The sequence below is a fragment of the Scylla paramamosain genome, chromosome 42 (genome assembly GCF_035594125.1).
Source record: "Scylla paramamosain isolate STU-SP2022 chromosome 42, ASM3559412v1, whole genome shotgun sequence".
NCBI lineage: Eukaryota > Metazoa > Arthropoda > Malacostraca > Decapoda > Portunidae > Scylla > Scylla paramamosain.
Genome location: NC_087192.1, coordinates 3,992,501 through 4,012,500, shown reverse-complemented (window position 1 = coordinate 4,012,500; position 20,000 = coordinate 3,992,501). Strand labels below are relative to the sequence as shown.

General features: G+C 41.5%; 1 long non-coding RNA gene across 1 annotated transcript in view; it reads left to right on the top strand.

Moving 5' to 3' along the window:
- Positions 1–8,981, top strand: part of LOC135093371 (uncharacterized) — a 95,622-nt gene extending 86,641 nt beyond the window's left edge. Inside the window, exon 3 of the long non-coding RNA XR_010263332.1 lies at positions 8,930–8,981. This is a non-coding gene — a long non-coding RNA (uncharacterized LOC135093371). The remainder of the gene's footprint in view (positions 1–8,929) is intronic.
- Positions 8,982–20,000: the final 11,019 nt, after the last annotated feature.

The following is a 20,000-nucleotide window of genomic DNA, read 5'->3' as shown; positions in this document are numbered from 1 at the left end:
TTCTTCTCCGTTTTCTTTTTTCTTTTTTTTAATTTCTTGCAATATTCATAATTTTTCTCTTCTTTTTTTCTTACGTTTTGTTTCTATTATTCACTTTACTTTTAATTTTTTTTTTTCATATCTTCTATCCCTTTTTTCTCCGTCTTCTTCTTTCATTTTTTTCCCCCCCTTGTTTCTTTATTTATCCCTCTTCGTTCTTACAGCATTCATAATTCTTCTTGGCTCTTTTCTTTCAATTTTCTCCTTCCTTACTCACTTATTTTCATTCTTCGTACCCAGTATCCTCCCTTTCTCTTACCTTCTCTCCCTCGCTCTCTCTCTCTCTCTCTTTCCCTCTCCCTCCTCCTCTCCCCACTCCTTTCCTGTCACTCCCTCACCTCTCATTTCCGTTCCTTTGCCCTTCCTTCCTTCTCTCCAGTCATCTTACTATCACTATCCTTTCCCTTCCTCCAACCTCCCCTCCCTTCCGCCCTTCTTTTCCTCTCCTCTTCCCCTTGCATTCAATCGTCCTCATCTTTACTCCTTCTTCCCTTCTTTCTCCTTTGCTTCGCCTTTCTCCTTTCGCTTTCCTCTCTTATTCTCTCTTGTTACACTTTTCCTATCCCCTTTTTCGCTTGTTCATTGTCTTTTACATTTTCTCCTTTTCATATATTTAGCTCTCCTTCCGTCCTTCCTTCTCTTACTTTTTGCTTTCTTTTACTTCTCTTCCACGGTATACTTCCTCTCCTCTTCTCTCCCCTTCCTTCTTCTTTCACATTCCGTCGTGTTAACATTTCCTCCTTTCCCTATCTTCACCTCTCCTTTCTTGTCCTTTTTTCGTCTCTTTATTCTTATTTGATACATTTCCCCTCGTCCTCCCCTTCCCTTTTTCCCATCACGTTGTCATCTTACCGCCTTCTCCTTCCCCTATCTTCATCTCTGCTTTCTTTTCTCTTTCGCTCACTTTTCTTATTCTCTCTCTCTCTCTCTCACCTGATTGAAACACACCTTTTTTTTTTTTCGTCTGTTTTTTAATCATCTCCCTCCTTCACACATCTACGAGTTTTGTCTTCCTCTTCATCCTTCCTTCCTTCTTGCCTTCCTGATGTCCACGTTTCTGTCACTCCTCTGCCTCTTCCGTCTCTTCAGTTTTCTCTTCCAGCCAGTACAGAATCTGTTTTTTTTTTTTGTTTTTTTTATCTTTTCTACAATGTCTTTTTGATTTTTTTTTTCAGTTTTGAGTTTGTTTCGTCTTGAGAGTTGGTCTAGACTTGTTGTACTAATTCATTGCTCGCTTGTTTTGATTTTTTATTTGTTTTGATTTGATGTTTTTTTAGTTATTTTTTTCTGTTTTTAGTTGAGGTACTTTTTATTGTTCTTGTTTGTAATTTTTTTTTTCTTTTTGGTTTTGTTTGTCTTTTCGTGATTTTTTTTGTGGTTTGTTCAGTGTTTTCCTCTAGTATTTGTTGTTGTTTTGTTTATTTGTTTACTAATTTTTTTTTTTTAAGGATTTTTTTTTGTTCATTCAATCTTTGTTTTTTTTCACTACTGTTTTTTTTTCTTCAACGCTTCCGTATTTTTCTGTTTGATTTTATATTTTATTTACATTTTTTTTCATGTTTTCATATATTTTTGCATAGTTTATCTAGTTCACATTTCATTTCATTTCATTTATATTTTCACAATTTTTCTCCAATTTTCCTTTTTTTTATGTACGTTTTTAAAAGAAATATTCAACGTTTCCCTGTTCACCCAGTTTACATTTATTTCACTGTAGTATTGTCTTTTAATTTCTAACACTTTTTTTTTAACACAAATTTCCTTATACCTTTCCTTTTATTTGTATGTACGTTTTGAAAGAAATGTTTACCCTTTCCTTGTTTTGAACTCTGGTGTGCTCCATATTTCGCCCATAGCCGGCAGGTGGCCTTTGATGGCTTGTATGACCTCCCTTTCCAGACCAGTTTACCATTTCCAGTGCTCATTCTCTTATCCGACTCTCTCTTCAGGCGCTGCAAAGCTGTTCATCTTTTCCAGTTCTCTTTCCATGCTCCTACTAGTTTCTCAAGACTTCTTTTTTTTTATTTTTTTTTTACATTTACTACATATCTCCTCCTTTACCTCCTTCCAGCCATTTCCAGGCCTCTTCCAGTCTTCCAGTTTTCTTGGCAAGTGTTTTATCCTCCATCCAGCTCTCCATTCCCTCTTCGCAACCGTTCCCAATCCTCTCGCAGCTTTCCAGTCCCCGTTTCCAGCCAGTTCCAGCGCCCCTCTCCCCTTCTATTCCAGCGCCACCACGCCTTGCTTCTCCTTCCTTCTCCCCTTCATGTAACCCTCTGCGTTGCTTTGCCGAGTTCTCTTTCAAAGGTCTCACTGCCTCTTAAATCTCGCTCCTCTTCCTCCTCTATCTCCTCCTCTTCCGTATCCCCTTTCTTTCTTATCTTGCTCTGCTATCCTGATTTTTTTCTTTTTTCTTTTTTTGTTTTGTTTTGTGTTTTTCTTTGGTATTTATGTACGGTTTTTTTTTCTGGTCTTTCTCTCCTCCTCTTTCTCCTTCTCCTTATTGTGTCTTCTTCTTGTTCTACCTTCTCCTTCTGGTTTTCCTTGTATTCCTCATCCAACCCCTCCTCCTCCTTTTCTTTCGCCTTTTCCTTGTTCTTTTTATCTTCCTTTTTCTTCTCCTCTTTCTTCACCTCTTCGTGTCTTCCTTTGTTCTTCCTTCCCCTGGTTCACTAAGTATTCCTTGGCTTCTTCTTCCTCGTCCCCTTTCGTCCTCCTCCTCCGCCACCTCCTCCACCTTCCCTTCCACTTCAACTTATCTTCATTTTGGTCTGCCACCTCTTGGTCATCCACGTCCTTCTCCTCTTCCTCCTCCTTTTCTTCTTCACCCCTCTTTGTCGTTGTCGTTTTCCTTCTCTTACTTCTCCTTTTCCACTCCTTTGCTTTATTTTTCATGTCTCTTCCACTCGTAGATAGTGTGGAGTAGTTACCCAAACATCCCGGAAAGACTTCTTTTGTATTCCTTTTTATTTTTTCTCTCCCCATCCTCCTCCTTCTCCTCCTCCTCTTCTAGATCCCCAAGTTTATTTCCCGCGCTGTGCCTCTCAACCTTTAGCTCCGGAATAAGCATCCCTTCTTCTTCTTCTTACCTTCCCTTGTCGCTTTAATTTGAATACATTCTTCTTCATTTTTTTCCCGAGAACAAAATGCCACCTTGTTGCCTGAAAATGATCACCATCTCTGCTCTCTTCCATATCTTTATTCTCCTTTACTCTTCTTATTTTTTCTCTCCCTTCTTCCTCCAACATTCATCCTTCCTCACTTCTGCTTCGTCTTTCTACCCTTCCTCTGCATCCTCTTCAATCTCCCCTTTTTTCTTCCTTCGTCCCTCCTTCATCTCTTCCTTCCCTTCCGTTCTTCCCAGCTCCCTTCTTCCCTTTCTAAGCCACAAATATTTCCTTGGCCGAGCCTGTGGCGTGCGTCCTTCACTTGTATGCATAAACTCGTGGTGGTGGCTGTGTTGCTGGTGGTGGTGCTGGTGGTGGTGGTGACGGCAGTGTGTGTGTGTGTGTGTGTGTGTGTGTATGAGGGAAAATAGTTGAGATGGAAGATTTTAATACCATACATCGTGATCCATGAAAGATTGGGGAGAGAGAGAGAACAAGAACACCACCACCACCACCACCACCACCACCACCACCACCACCACCGCGTTAAAAAGAGCAGCAATTCAGAGGCTCTTTTCATGAAGGCTGCCCAGGGTAAACATTCTCTCCAGTTCCCCTTTGTCAGAACCCCCTACAGCCCCCCACTCCCTCCTGCCGGCGGCTCTGAGGCAGGTTCTTCTGGCTCCCCCTTTCCTCCTCCCCTTCCTTCCTCCCCTCCCGAGCAAGAGGTGCTTCCCCAGTGCCTCTGAGGAGCGACCAAAGTGCTTCTGCCCCTTGTCGTAAACTCCTCTCTTAAGTCCCTCCTCCTCCTCCTCCTCCTCCTCCTCCTCCTCCTCCTCCTCCTTGATCCCCACATCTAAGGGCAGCCGTCAAGGGTTTCTTCTCAATGTTGTTTTCTCCCCCGGGTGTTCTGATGTGGTTGGTGAGGCGCCGCTCCTGCTGTTGTCTTGGTCCTCCTCCTCCTCCTCCTCCTGCTGATGCTGCCGCTCCTGTCCTCCTTTCTCGTGTGTAAGTGTGTTTGTGTGAAGGGGCAGGTATTGCTCTCTTTCTTGTGGTCTTTGTCGTGGTCTCTCTCTCTCTCTCTCTCTCTCTCTCTCTCTCTCTCTCTCTCTCTCTCTCTCTCTCTCTCTCTCTCTCTCTCTCTCTCTCTCTCTCTCTCTCTCTCTCCTACTCTAGTTTCTTCCAGTTTTCCTTCTGTTCTCCCTCATCTGTTTGCCTTCTTCATCTCTTTGTTATTCTTCCTTCGTTCTCTCTCTCTCTCTCTCTCTCTCTCTCTCTCTCTCTCTCTCTCTCTCTCTCTCTCTCTCTCTCTCTCTCTCTCTTTCTCCCCCCGTCATGATGCTTGTAAATGCTAAATATGCATTGAAAACCCATCATTGGCCTTTAAAAACGTGAAAGTTAGCGATTTTCGAGTATTGGATATTGAGGCAACGTAGGACCAAACTTGGGGTGTTTTGGCTTTTCGGCCCAATTCTCCCTTCCCTCCTCCTCCTCCTCCTTCTCTTCCTCCTCCTCCTCCTCCTTCTGTTCCTCCCCCTCGTCTTCCTCCTCATCCTCTATAGTTTCAAACCACACATGACTTCACGCTAACCCTGACCTCACCCTCCCTAAATCCATCCTCCTCCTCCTCCTTCTCCTCCTCCTCCTATTCCACCCTATCTCTGTCTCTCTCTCATCTCCCTCCCTCCTTTCCCTCTCCGTCGGTGAGTAATCGGGTTAATTCACGTTATTCCATCAATAAAGGAGCCTAGCTGGAGGACTTGAAAATTACCTTGTCGTACTGATACCAAGCCAAACACCGCCCGCCCGCCTGCCCGCCCGCCAGCCCGCCCGCCAGCCCGCCCGCTCGCCAAACCTGCCCGCCCGTCCGCCCGCCAGCCCGCCCGCCTGCTCGCCCGCTCGCCCGCTGTCGCCTGCTGTGGTTGAGTTTGGTTGGGTTAGGTTTCTGTAGATTTGTTGATGGTATTTTATTGTTATTATTATTATTATTATTATTATTATTATTATTATTATTATTATTATTATTATTACCCTTATCATCATTATTCTCGTTACTAACATTCTTGGAGCGGTTATTACTATTCTTGTCGCTCGTTTTCTTTCACCTGAGTGTGGCGGGCGGACTAAACCATTGTGCGTCCTTTGCTGGGGCTCCGCAGGGTCGACATCCAATATTTGGGTCGAAGTTTTTCCTCTACTGCTTTATAGGTCAAATGTAGTTGTCAGAAGTCGAGTAAATCTTCTGCTGTCACTGCTACTGTTTTTTTTTTTTTTGCCACCTCTTTAATTCAAGTCGTGTGATGTGTGTAAGACTGATCAATTATTAGGTTTTGTAAGGAGTCCGTCAGTATTATCAGAGGAATTGAATACGAGGAATACGTTACTTTTGTTGACTAAAGGTGTATAGACAGGTATTTTATTGACCACAACACACAGCACACACTACTACACCAATAACTAACATGGCCCAACAAACTGTTCACACACTAAACGCATCAGACACAACTAAAACATTTGAAACATACAAGACACATGCATAAAAAAAAAAAAAAAAAGAGAAGAAGAAAAAAATGTATCATCCATTAACTATACCTGTGTGTGTGTGTGTGTGTGTGTGTGTAGGCGGACGCTGTATAGACCACCATTATTAAGAAACCCTCACACTATTTTTAAGCCCAGCTGAAATTATCTTTAAGAGTAACCACACGCGGTACATCTCAGAAAATTAAGTCTTCGCTGACTCCGCTGCAGCTTTCAACCGCAGCTCATTCTTGAAGAAGTAGCAATAACACTCCGCGCTCCAGCCTGTGCCTCCTGCGTCGCGGTGGGATGAGGCTTCCTGCACCGCGGGATGAAGAGCAATAGGCCTCGTGCAGTGTTACCAGCTGTCCGGAAAACCCCCACTGACCCGCTTGCTTCTTGGGATCATTGAGGTTAGGTTAGGTTGATGTAGAAGTATCGTTAGCGTTTGTAGGGTTAGGTTAGGTTTAGATTGATTCACTTCATTTCATTGTTAAAGTCACTGTGTTGGTCATGATTTATAAACACGATATTTTTGCCTAGAAATAAAAAGTCAGTTTCTTGAAATTAGTTGGGGTTAGTTCCATAATACCTTGTGCAAAGATCCTTATATAGCCACGGAAACTGAGAGATATTGAGGCTTTGAGTATTGCAGTGATGGTCTTCAAGTGGCAACATGCAGACACAGGAGGGAACCTTTGCCAATCAATGCAGTTTTGCGAGGAATACGAGGACAACACAAGCATTCCTATTTTTGTGTCCCTTCAGTCTGCACAGCCTCAAGTGGCTCCGTAAGTACAGAATTTGAGGCACTGAGTGTTAAAACGATGATATTCACTTGTCACTATGCCGATACGCGAGAGAAACTTTGCCAGTCAACGCAGCATAACAAACAGGACTCAGGAAATACAGGGACAACAAAAGCACTGTATGATGCCTTGAGTACTGCGGTAAAGATCTTCATGGGACAATTTACAGGTAGAAGATGGAGTTTTTGTCAGTCAACGCAGCGTAACAACCATGAATTAGGGAATACAAGAAAATTACAAGCACATCTACTGTTCATGTGGCCACAAAAGCACTCATGAAGCCTTGACCATTACAGTGAGAGTCTTCACGGATTGGCGACGGAAGCCTTGCCAATCAACACAGTGTGACAAAGGAACGCGGGAAGTACAAGGACAATACAAGCACATCTTTATTTTTTTAAGTGGCCTCGGAAAAAAAATGTATTAAAGCCTTGAATATTAACGTAATTGTCTTCCAAGTGATAATATACATGTATAGTAAGGAAGCTTCGCCAATCAAGTCACTGTAACAAGGGCTCCAGAAAACACAGAGACAATACAAGCACTCCTGGTGGCGCAGTGACGGAGGGAGTGTTATGAAGGCCGTCTGTCATCCAGCAGCAGCAGCAGCAACCGGCAAGCGTGGGCTGAAAATCCTGGAGGCGGACAAGAAATGCCTGGAGGAGGGATTTTAAAGCTAGGAGGGGATCAGAAGAAGGACGAAGAGGCAAGCGATGCGGCCGATGTTTGCAGTCTGGAGGATAAATCTTGAGGACTGCAAGGATAAAGGCAATAATATGTGATGCAGTGGATGAAATAGAGGAATAATCTTGGTGATGATGAAAATAATAATAGTAATACTGATGATATGATGTTGATGTAATATGATGATAATTTTTCTCCTCTCCATTTTCTTCTCTTCCTTCTCCTGCTTCTGTTCTTTAATTTCTTTCATAACTCTTCACTTTACCTTGTTTCTTTTTGTTCTTCCTCTTTCCTAGGATAATGATAATACGGTAATAATAATAATAATAATAATAATAATAATAATAATAATAATAATAATAATAATAATAATAAACAATAAAAACAACAACATCAACAATAACACCACCACCATCACCACCACTAAAAACAACAAGAAAACCACTTGCAGCAATAATAATAATAATAATAACAACCCTAACAACACGCGTGGCGCCACTTGACGAGGGCGCAGCGTGGTTCAGGAAATGTCTCCCTCCCAAACTCCATGCAAGACACGTCACGTCCTGGTCCTCCTCGACGACTAAAAATACACGCAGGGACTTCTCACGTTTCCCAGGCGACGCGAGGCGGAGTGCGTCATGCAGTACTAATTGACGGTCGGCTGTGGTTCGCGGCTTCAGTCTTCCCTGTATTGCTAATTAGATGAGTGTGTGCGTTTCTTTAATTTCTGAGGAGTCTCGTGGGTGGGTTATAGAGAGTTGCAGTGGTTCTGTATGTGGTTGGTGGTTTAATTGGTGTGTTTTATGAGGTATTTGTTGATCTAACGGGATTTTTAATAGAGATTTGATGGGTTTATGGGGTGTGGATGATACGTGAGTGTATGTAGATGTGTTTTATCATACAGTGACTGCCGCGGGTACGTCTGATGGCTTCTTGTGGCTTCCTTTATTTATTTATTTTTTCTTTATGTTCTTATGTTTCCTATTGGGGTTTCTAAAGTATGTGTAGCGAAAGTACATGGGGGGTTTACAAATTTTTACTAGTTTTTGCTCTCTAATCCATTATTACTGAGCCCCATTTAAAATCAAGGTTGTTGTTTTCTTTTGTTTGTGTCTCAATATCATCTAAAGTGTTTGCTAATGTTTGTGAAGCTAAATTTTCGTATATTTGCAAGAAATCTGAGAGCATCTCATTCTGTATACATCTCCTGTTCTTCCATTACCATAAATTCTTAGGTAATATCATAACTCGCTGGTGAAAATTCGTGATACAGCGCTACTTCCCTCTATCAAGAAATTGCAGTGAGCTAGAAGTGAACTCGCAAAGAAATAACTACTGAAAGACAGGAAATATGTGTTCTCTCTCCTAGTATTACAAAATGACTAATGAAAATACTACTATTACTATTACTACTACTACTACTACTACTACTATTACTACTACTACTACTACTATCACAATAATATCTGAAGCTATTTCACAATGTAATTTTGGACTTGCTCAATTTTTTTTTCTTTTTTTTTTAGCAGCTGGTACCTTCCGTGGACTTTTTATTTATTTTATATTTCAGTTTTATTGCCCTTGACCGGAACCCCTCTTACATAAAAACTACTACTACTACTACTACTACTACTCCTCCTACTACTACTACTACCACTATCACCACCACTAATACTACTAACGATGCTTGCTTTTGGCCAACACAGTGAAATCCCAGCAGTGCCTTTCAAGATGATGTTTTTTTCTCTCGTCCTCCTTTCTTTCCAGGGACAACGGGAAGGTACGTGTGAGTTTTCACCTCTGCTCGGGGCAACTCCTGTAGAGGCTTGTTTTTTGTGGTAAGGATTATTTTTTTTTCTTTCATCTCCTGTATATAACTTGTGCTTTTTGTTCGTGGAGAGAGAGAGAGAGAGAGAGAGAGAGAGAGAGAGAGAGAGAGAGAGAGAGAGAGAGAGAGAGAGAGAGAGAGAGAGAGAGAGAGAGAAGTAATGAAGTAGTGAAGTAAGAAAGTAAGAAAAAAAGGGAGAATATTTCTAGAACGTTTCATTGCTGGTTTTTCATCCTACAGCCACCTAGCACACACACACACACACACACACACACACACACACACACACACACACACACACACACACACACACACACACACACACACACACACACACACACACACACACAGGTAAGAAACAGATATAGATAAAATCTGGTTTTCCTGAGGGGACGCGGAAACACCTAGACCCACACAGGTGAGAGGGGAGGAGGAAAAAGAGGAGCGAGGGTGGGGTAAGAGAGGAAGAGAAGAGGAAGACGAGGAGAAGGAGGAGGAGGTGAAATATATGAAAATTATGTGTTATGGTTTGATTTTCTATTGCTTTGATGGTGTTGGTAAGCTGTAGTGGTGAGAGAGAGAGAGAGAGAGAGAGAGAGAGAGAGAGAGAGAGAGAGAGAGAGAGAGAGAGAGAGAGAGAGAGAGAGAGAGAGAGAGAGAGCGTATAAAAACTCCACACCTGGCAATTGAATTTCCTTCCTGGCCTGCCGCGGGAGGGTGAGCTCTGAGAGGGGGATGGGGAGAGCAAGGGAGAAAAGCAGGAGGGAGAGGAAGTAGGGAGGGTAGGGAGGGGTTGAGGTGTGTATATTTGTGTGTGGTCTCCAAAGAGGTATTGTTACTTGGAGCGTTAAGGGAATTAGGAAAACCTTTTCTATCTATTTGTTTAAGTAGTTCTTGTAGGTAACATACACTAAACATTTCCTATCAATTTTTTTTTTCCAATGAATCTTCTAGGCATTTTTTTTTTTAATGTAATTCCTTCCATTAATTTCTACTAAGTTTTTTTTTTTTCTGTCTATTTGTATCCAGTAATTTCTAATAAAGCTTTTCTTACTATTCTATTCCGATGATTCCTTCCAATCTCTCTCTAATTCCTTCCAATAATTTCTAATGCGCCTCTTCTGTCTTTTTATTTCAATACTTTTATATATTTTTCCTCTTTTTTTTCATGTGACTTCTACTCTTGATTAGGTATTGTAAGTATATATATTTTTTTTCAGTAACATCTACTAAATCTTTCCGGTCTAATTCTTTACAGCATTTTTTTTTCTAAACGTTTTCATGTAACTCCGTCCATTAACTTTCTGTTTATATCCCATAATTTCTCATAAGTTTCTTCTGCCTGATCCCTTCCGATGATTCCTACGATGTCGATTTTTGTCTAATTCCCTCCAATAATTTCTAATGGGCCTCTTTTCTCTTTTCCTTCCAATATAGATTATTTTTTTCAGTTTTCTTTCCAGTAACTTCTGGTCTTGTAGTGAATTAAATATAGACGCGTTGTTAAGAGACTAAATCTTGCACTGACAAGCTTAATAAAGATTCCTCGCTCGCTTACCTCCTGTTGAAGGCTAGTGAATTTGTGGGGCGCAATAAACATTACCTGTGCTTGTACTTCTACCTGGATTAAGTACGCCATTATTTTAGATCAAGTAGAATTTTATGTATCATTAATACGTGTGGATGGTAATGGTGCTGCTTGCTTGGTGCGGAAATAACGTTGTTTTAAAATTTCTCCGCTCCTGCTCATATTTAAGACGGTAAAAGAAAGTTATAAGAAAATATGAATGCACCACAAAGCATACTAAGAAATACCTGAGGAGTAAACCATTCGAAGTGGGACATTTACAAGGTCACTGTGAAGTAGGGAATGTGTTGTTATTTGTAGTTAGAAGAATTTACTGTATGTTTCCAGCTTATTATTTTCTCGTACTGTCTTTCTTTTCTCTTTGTCACAAGATGAACCTAACTTAACACTTCATTTATCATTTATGCCCCCACCCAAAAAAAAATTTAATACCGCTTCCGAAACCCACAGTAGCAGGATTTAATATATTTTTCCAGCTTATTTTCCCACACTGGCTTTCTTTTTTACTGTCTCTGCCACAAGATTAACGTAACCCATCACTCTGTCACGTTGTTATACGGGGAAAGCGATGTAATGCTGCCACTGAATATGCATGGCAGGGACACTTAATTCGTTCCCAGCTTATTATTCCCTCAAGTAAATGTTTTGTTAGTTTTTAGGTAGATTTTTTTATGTAGGAGTTTTACAGAAGATCGTTTTGTAGGGTTTTACTGTAAAGCGGAGATATTTTCTATAAGGGGAACTTCACTGCAATTCTTAGCAAAGGTAAAGAAAAGAAGAGTTGACATTTTTAGAACTGTGTATATGTTTTTGTTTTTGTTTTTTTGTTTGTTTTGTTTTGTTTTCTGGACACGTTAATGTAAGTTTACGAGTGAAGTTGACCATGCGGCGGTGAGCGAATGACTCGGCACCTCACTCCCCTCTACTCCACTCCACCCAACCCCCTCCACTCCCTCTCCTCTCCTCTCACCTCCACTACAATTCACCTCCTCCACTCTCCTTTCCTCCACTCCACCTTACTCGCTCCCCTTCCCTCCACTTCACCTTACTCCACTCCCTTCCTCTGCCCATTACTCTTCACCTCTGATACACTACCCTCCGCTTCAGTCCACTTCTCTTCACTTTCTTTCCATTCCACTCCACATACTTCTTTCCCCTCCCCTCTTCTTCCCTTACAACCACTCCACTTCCACTCCCCTTCCTTGTGCGTCACTCCTTTTCCGTATCAGTCTCAGGTGCGCGAAAGCAGGTGTGGCTGGAGGGGAGAGGGAGGAAGTTGGAGGGTTTGCGGGGGTAGCGGGGTACAACTGGAACGGGTTATACATGCACGTCAGCGTCTGCGCATGTGTGCATGTAGTTGTATACTCACAAGTGTTCACCCCTTCCCGGAAAGTACGTGACGTGGTGTGTGTGTGTGTGTGTGTGTGTGTGTGTGTGTGTGTGTGTGGGTGTGCATGTGGGTGTGCGTGTATCCGTATGTAAATGTGCAAAATGAAGCGTAATAAACCTGCATTAATACTAAATCTGTAGCGAACTCTCGTCATATATGCTTTTAAATACTAGTCAGATATAAAATAGTTTGAAAATAGTCACGCTGCATCACTGAGGTGAGAATAGTACACACCCACACTCTATCTTCCCTTCCTGGTGTAGTGATGATAAGTGAACACCCACACACCTTCCTCTTTTCCCTTCTACTAACATTGGTGATGAGAGTAAGCATCCACCAAGCTCCCTTCCTTCTCTTCCCTTCACTTCCCTTCCCTTCCCATCCCTTCTTGGTGTAGTGATGATACGTTAACACCCACACCCCACACATCTTCCTCCTTTCCCTCTAAGTCAGCACCCACGTAGCCTTCTGCTATGCTGTCCTGTCTCTCTTCACTGTAGCTAGTTAGAAGTAGTTACCAAACAGCCTTGCAAGGACCAAAAGGTCTGTTGCTGTTTGGCTTTCCTTTGTATTCCTTTGTATTTCGTGTGATGAGGACAGTAAACATCCACACACCTTCCTTCCCTTTTATTAACATTGGTGAGGGGAGTGAAAACCAATGCACCTCCCTTCTCCCTTCCCTTTCCTTCTTTCCCCTCCCTTTCCTTTACTTCCCCTCCCTTCCTTTGATGTGGTGGGAACAGTTAACACCCACATACTTTTCTCCCTTCCTTTCTACTAAAATTGGTGATGAAAATAAGCACCCCACCCAGCTCCCCTTCCCTTCCCTTCCCTTCCCTTCCCTTCCTTTCCTTCGCTTACCTTTCTGCTATGGTGATGACACTTAACACCCTCGCACCACAGTAAACATACATTCCTTTTTTCCTTCTCTCCTTTCCATACACACAAGACGCAAACAGCTGCCTCCCTTCCCTTCCCTTCCCTTCCCTTCCCTCCCCTTCCTGCTGTGGTGATGGTAGCAAACACCCACACACCTTCCAGCCTTCCTATTAACCACCCCATACCTTTTACAAACTCCGTCAGAAGAAACCTACACCCTTGTTATGCCGCCTAGCCACACGCTTTCTCCCTCCATCTAACACCTTTGCTCTCCCACCCGACCCCACTCCTACACACCTTTGCTCTGCCTCCCCGCTACACTTCTCTGTCTCTCTCTCTCTCTCTCTCTCTCTCTCTCTCTCTCTCTCTCTCTCTCTCCTCTCTCTCTCTCTCTCTCTCTCTCTCTCTCTCTCTCCTCTCTCTCTCTCTCTCTCTCTCTCTCTTCTGCCCCGCCCTGAGAAGACAAAACCTGTAGGGAGACGGTGACAAAATATACGGCCAGGCCAGGCAGACGCAGGTGTTGGCATGACTCACCTGCACCTCGGCCGCAAAACACGGAAATTATAGCTCGATACCCTTTTCTATACCCACCCTCCCCTCTCTGCTCTCCCTCCTTCCCCTTCTGTGTGTGTGTGTCTCTCCCGTCCCCTCTTTCTCTGAGACTTGGCACGGGCACACAGTCGGGCAGATTATGTCAGGTGGGGAGAGAGAGCAGAAGGGGAAAGGGTCTGGTGTGTGAGGGAGGAAGTTCTTTTGCAGTGGCTAGGTTATGACAAGCTTATGGTGGTGGTGGTGGTGGTGGTGGTAAAGGAAGTAATGGTAAATCAAAGTTTTGTTCAGAATAGTAGCAAGAATAGTATTTGTAGTAGCAGTAGTGGTGGTGGTACTGGTGGCGGTCCTAGTGTGGTGATGGTGGTGGAGTTAGTAGTAGTGATAGTAGTAATAGTAGTAGTAGTAGTAGTAGTAATAGAGATAGTAGTAGTAGCAGAGTAGTAGAAGTAACTGTAATAATATGTAAATAATTAAGTGGAAGGAAAAATACCACACACACACACACACACACACACACACACACACACACACACACACACACACACACACACACACACACGTCCCTAGGTATTAGAGTAACACAAAGGAAAAGAACTAACCTCAGAAAACGGGGAGGAAAAAAAAGTTTAAAATGGAAAGAGAGAGAGAGAGAGAGAGAGAGAGAGAGAGAGAGAGAGAGAGAGAGAGAGAGAGAGAGAGAGAGAGAGAGAGAGAGAGATAAGAGAGGAGTGAGAACCGCCAAGACAAAGGACACGCGATAAGGATAAAGTTAAGAGTACCGTATAGATTACGCACAGAGAGAGAGAGAGAGAGAGAGAGAGAGAGAGAGAGAGATCGTACTTGCTATTTTTTCATCCTTCTCTTTTTATTGTCTTTATTTTCTTGCTGGTCTTTTTGTTTTCTTATTTTTTTCTTTTTTCATTGTTGTTGTTGTTGTTGTTGTTGTTGTTGTTGTTGTTGTTGTTGTTGTTGTTGTTGTTGTTGTTGTTGTTGTTCTTGTTCGTCGTGTTTTTTCTTCTCCTCCTCCTCCTCCTCCTCCTCCTCCTCCTCCTCCTCCTCCTCCTCCTCCTCCTCCTCCTCCTCTTCTTCTTCTTCCTCCTCTCCTTCGGCTCGTTCATCTTTTAAATTATACTTTTATTTCCTCTTTGCTTCATATTTTTCCCTTTTCCACTTCCTTCTCCACGTTTTTGTACTCCTCCTCCTCCTTTTTCCTTAATTTCTTTCATAGTTCTTCATTTTTTTCCTCCTCTTCCTCTTCCCCCTCCTCTTCCTCCTCAGTCCAGGTAGAGGCGCAAGTTTCACGTGGTTTAGACTTTTTAATATTCGTGAAATTAAATTAACTCTTGATACCATTTCCAGCAGGTGTGAGTGAAAGGTGGGGAGCAGAATCATTAAGGAACTGGAGGAGGAGGAGGAGGAGGAGGAGGAGGAGGAGGAGGAGGAAGAGGTAGAAAGGGGTGGGGGGAAGATGTAATGATGGTAGTGGTGAGCTCGTGATGATAGTGTGATAGGGAGGGGAGTGGAAATGGTAGTGGTGGTGGTGGTGGTGGTGGTAGGGTTGGTGATGATAGTGGTGGTGGTGATAGTGAGGTGAACTAACGAGGTAAGCATTATAAATAACCGCCATAGGGTGATAGTGACGCGGAGGAAAGTGAGTCATTGCCGAAAGAGAGAGAGAGAGAGAGAGAGAGAGAGAGAGAGAGAGAGAGAGAGAGAGAGAGAGAGAGAGAGAGAGAGAGAGAGAGGGAGGGAGAAAGGAAGGGTAAAAAGGAGGCGGTAAGAATAGAGGGAGGAAGGAGAAAGGGAGGGAGGGAGAAGACAGTGCTTCAAGGGAGACCATTAAAAAGTGACTATGTGTTTCCTGCGACTAAATTCAGGAGATGAGTCCCACCTTGAGAGAGAGAGAGAGAGAGAGAGAGAGAGAGAGAGAGAGAGAGAGAGAGAGAGAGAGAGAGAGAGAGAGAGAGAGAGAGAGAGAAATAATGGATTTCTTTCGCATAGTCGCAAAATAATGATTAGTAAAGAAGGAAAGTTAGAAACGTGAAAGAAAAACTAAAGAGAGAGAGAAAAAAAATGTTAAATAAAGAAAAAAAGAAAGACTTGATATTCAATGTTAATTACTTCGTAGAAAATGAACAAGTGTGTTTTTAAACATGAAAAGAGCAAAACCCACTAACGCATGTGGAAATAAAATGCTCGGGAATTAAATATCATGGGAAAAAAATAAATAAATAAGCGGAAATAAGTGTGAAAGAAGTACTGCACATTTGTGAGGAAAATTGACTGTAATATTAAGGATAAGCTTAATTTTTTTTTATTCATCTTTGTATTCGTTAATCATCATAATGACTACACTACACCGCTATTGTTATCACCACCACCATTTCCGCAAAGAAGGTGAAATAAAAGAAGGGAAGGAAGAAGAGGAAGAAGGAAAGAAAAAGGAGAAACAAATGAAAAAGAAGAGGAACAGGAACAGGAAAGAAGAAAGACGAAGAAAGAAGACGGTTAAAGAAGACGATTAAAGAAAAAGGCGAAGAAGGAAGACGATGAAAGAAGAAGACGAAGAAAGAAGAAGACGAAGAAAGAAGACGACGATGAAAGAAGATGAAGAAAGAACAAGACGAAGAAAGAAGACAAAGGAAAGAAAAAAATACAAGACAGAAATAGAAAACGAAAGTAGAAGACGAAGAAAGTACAAGACATTAACAACAACAACAACAACAGCAACAACAACAACAACAACAACCCATCACACACCACCACCACCAAATCACACACCACCACCACCACTACTACCACCACCATCACCACCATCATCACGAGAGCTACCAGAGGTTCAAATATTGCCGGGTCTTTTTTAATCACCAAACTGCAGCACGTTATTGGCAATATTTCCGCGCAGGTAAAGACACCTGAACACTCATTACCTGGCGTTGGTTTATAATTATTTGCTATTACATTCGCGTCGCCAATTTATGAGAGTGTACAGGTGTGTACAAGTGTCTGGCAACACCTGTGCTTGTCTCCCATCCTCTCTCTCTCTCTCTCTCTCTCTCTCTCTCTCTCTCTCTCTCTCTCTCTCTCTCTCTCTCTCTCTCTCTCTCTCTCTCTCTCTCTCTCTCTCTCGATTTATATTTTTCATTTTTTTTTTTTTTACTTTTACAGATTCATCTTGTTCAGTTTTAATTACGCATTCATTTCTCTCTCTCTCTCTCTCTCTCTCTCTCTCTCTCTCTCTCTCTCTCTCTCTCTCTCTCTCTCTCTCTCTCTCTCTCTCTCTCTCAGCTTTTTCTTTCCTTTTTTTCACTAATCTATATATTTATTCATTCATTCATTTCACATTTTTATTCTTCAGTTTTTATCGGTCTAGTATTTTTCGTTGATACATTTTTACATATCTGAATTATTCATATATTTATCTAGTTTCCCCAATAGACTCTCTCTCTCTCTCTCTCTCTCTCTCTCTCTCTCTCTCTCTCTCTCTCTCTCTCTCTCTCTCTCTCTCTCTCTCTCTCTCTCTCTCAGCTGTTGGTGTTTAGAGGTTCCTGCCTCTCTTGAAACCGCCCAAGTCTCCTTCTTTAAACACGGTGGGCGGGAAGGGACGGGCTGAGCGTGACGGGCAGGCAACAAGAAGGGCGGAAGAAGGCGAGAGGGAGGGAGGGCGGGAAGGAAATCGGTAAAGGAGATGAAAGGGAAAGTAAAAGAAAGAAGGAAAAGGGAGACAGTGGAAAGAAAGGGAGGGAGGAAAGTGAAGGAGATAACGAAGGAGAAGAAAGTGACAGGAAAGAAGGGATGAGAGAGAGATAAAAAAAAAGAGAGAAGTAGAAAGGAAAAAAATAAAGGGAAATAAAGATAATTGAAAAGTACAAGAGGAAGTGAATCAAGGAAGGAAAAAGAAGGAAAATAGAGAAGAGTGGGAGAAAGGGGATTAAAGATGAAACATATATGATATATAGATAGAGAAGAAGTGCAGAAAGAAGGAAATAAAAAGTGGGAGTGATTGAAAGGTACGAGAGAAAGGGAATAACGAAAAGAAAGGAAGAGAAGGGAAGGAAAGGAAAGAAGGAAAGAGAAGAGAAAAGAAAAGGAAATGCGACAGTAATTAGAGGATGATATAAGAGAGAGAGAGAGAGAGAGAGAGAGAGAGAGAGAGAGAGAGAGAGAGAGAGAGAGAGAGAGAGAGAGAGAGAGAGTCATTCACATCCATTTTTTAATCAAGATAATGTGATGAAGGAATAAAGACAGCGAAGAGCGAGATTAAAGAAAAAAAAAAGATGAAAGATAAAATATATAAAAAAAGCTAAAATAAATGCACCATGGAGCTACACACGTTACATACATTTTTTTTTCTCTCTCTCTCTCTCTCTCTCCGGAATTAAAGCTGGACACGTCGAAATTAAGCTGTTGAGATTAGATGTCTTTAAAACTGAATTTATACCATTAGGTGTAAAGGGAGAATCAAGAGATATTATTATATATTTGTTTTTTTTACCCTTCACTTCATTTTTTTTTAACTATCTACGAATATATAATTTTTTCCCTCTATTAATTCGTAAATATTTAAAAAAGTTAATTACGTCCACTCAAGGTGAAGGAGAAATATGGACGGTTTAAGAAAATCTGGGATGAAATGACTAAGATTTAATTGCTTTCTTATATGGTGGAAAAAATATGAATAAAATTAACGGTTAGGAAATATTGAGGTGAAGTGTGTGTGTGTGTGTGTGTGTGTGTGTGTGTGTGTGTGTGTGTGTGTGTGTGTGTGTGTGTGTAATCAATTTAAGGGAAACCTAACATCTGTACCAACGATTTACCCAAAAATGAGAGAGAGAGAGAGAGAGAGAGAGAGAGAGAGAGAGAGAGAGAGAGAGAGAGAGAGAGAGAGAGAGAGAGTTATCTAGAGAAGGAAATGCCACGGTGATGCGCTACGGTCTTAAACCACAGAGTAATAACATAACCCTCCCATGACAGTGACCAGAAGACTCCCTCACCTGTCTCCTGTGTATTGATAGCAGTGGAAGCAGCAGAAAGACTCGCAGGTACAGTTGGTGGAGGAAGTGATGTCATGCGCTAAATGTTTCAGGCACCCCAAATGAAAAAAAAATAGTGAAAGTAATATTGAAAGTAAGTAAGAATAGAGAAAGTAAGTTATTTATCACATCCTCAGTTTTTTCTTAGTCCTTATTGGGTTTCTTAATATAAAGGAAATGTGAACTGCTTTGTATTATGTTGTTCTTTGTTTAGTCAAATTACATGTAATCTACTGACGTGATATTGTATTAAATGGTTCATATACAAAAACAAAAAGAACATCGAACAATTTTATCTAAATATCACATATCCTGGTGTTCTTGGTCCTTGTTCTCTTAATAATAACAGTTCATTGGTTCATATGTTATTATTTATTCAGCTTATGGCCATGAAATTCGCTGACGTAATGATGAAAAAAAAATAGACAATTATTTTCATGCATCATATCAGCAATTCCTCTTTTTTTTTTTTTCTGTCTTTTAAAATATAAACCACTTCGTTAATCCACATGTTAATCTTTATTCAGTAATTATTTATTAGTAATTCTGAAATTCCCTGGACATTGACATCACTTCCTGAATGAGTGTACAAGAGGTATAGAAACACGTTGCTTAAGAATAAAAATGATAAAATTAGAATGAAGTCGTTTTGTTACCAGAGAAAGGATTGTAAATAATATCCTTCACTATACAGGATGCAAATGCAATTCTCCGCCTTGAGAATATTTAGGGAAGCCACACTTAAACATTCTCATTCTGATCAGAAAACAAGACGCTGAAAAGAAGAGGAGGGAATACTGAGCTAAATTTCTTATGCTACTCAGAAAATACATAAAAAGACGAGTATTTAGTGGAAAAATGTATCATCTGTATGACCAAAACTCCCTATAATAGACAAAAAAAATGCTTTAAACATATACTTGATTTGTATGAGAAGAAAAAAAAATCCAAAATAGACGGAAAATATGAGTCAAACAAGCATTCACTAGAGTCCTCACTAATTGCATGAACAAAACTCCCAGTAACACACAAAACACGCACAGCAAACCTTATTAACTGTACACTGCTAAGGGATGTTAGTATCTTCTGCCAAATTATTCCTCGTAGCCACAATATGAAGGGAAAGAAGGGAACAAACTATTTAGTCCTTTAGGTGTGTTTGCCAGGCTGGGGGAGCATTTGCACTAAACGTTTCACTGCAAGGAGGAGGCCAAATGACATGCATACGAATAAGGCACCACCATTCCTTGCCACAAACGGGAACTTGCAGACATCAGCGGGAATGGCGGTGGAGTACGTCTGAAAAATGAAAGCGAAAACAGCTCTCTCTCTCTCTCTCTCTCTCTCTCTCTCTCTCTCTCTCTCTCTCTCTCTCTCTCTCTCTCTCTCTCTCTCTCTCTCTCTCTCTGCTAGGTTTCTCATTTGTGTCTATTTTGTATTGTTTCTGTATGTAATTTTCCGTCAGTTTGTTTTTCCCACTCTCTCTCTCTCTCTCTCTCTCTCTCTCTCTCTCTCTCTCTCTCTCTCTCTCTCTCTCTCTCTCTCTCTCTCTCTCTCTCTCTCTCTCT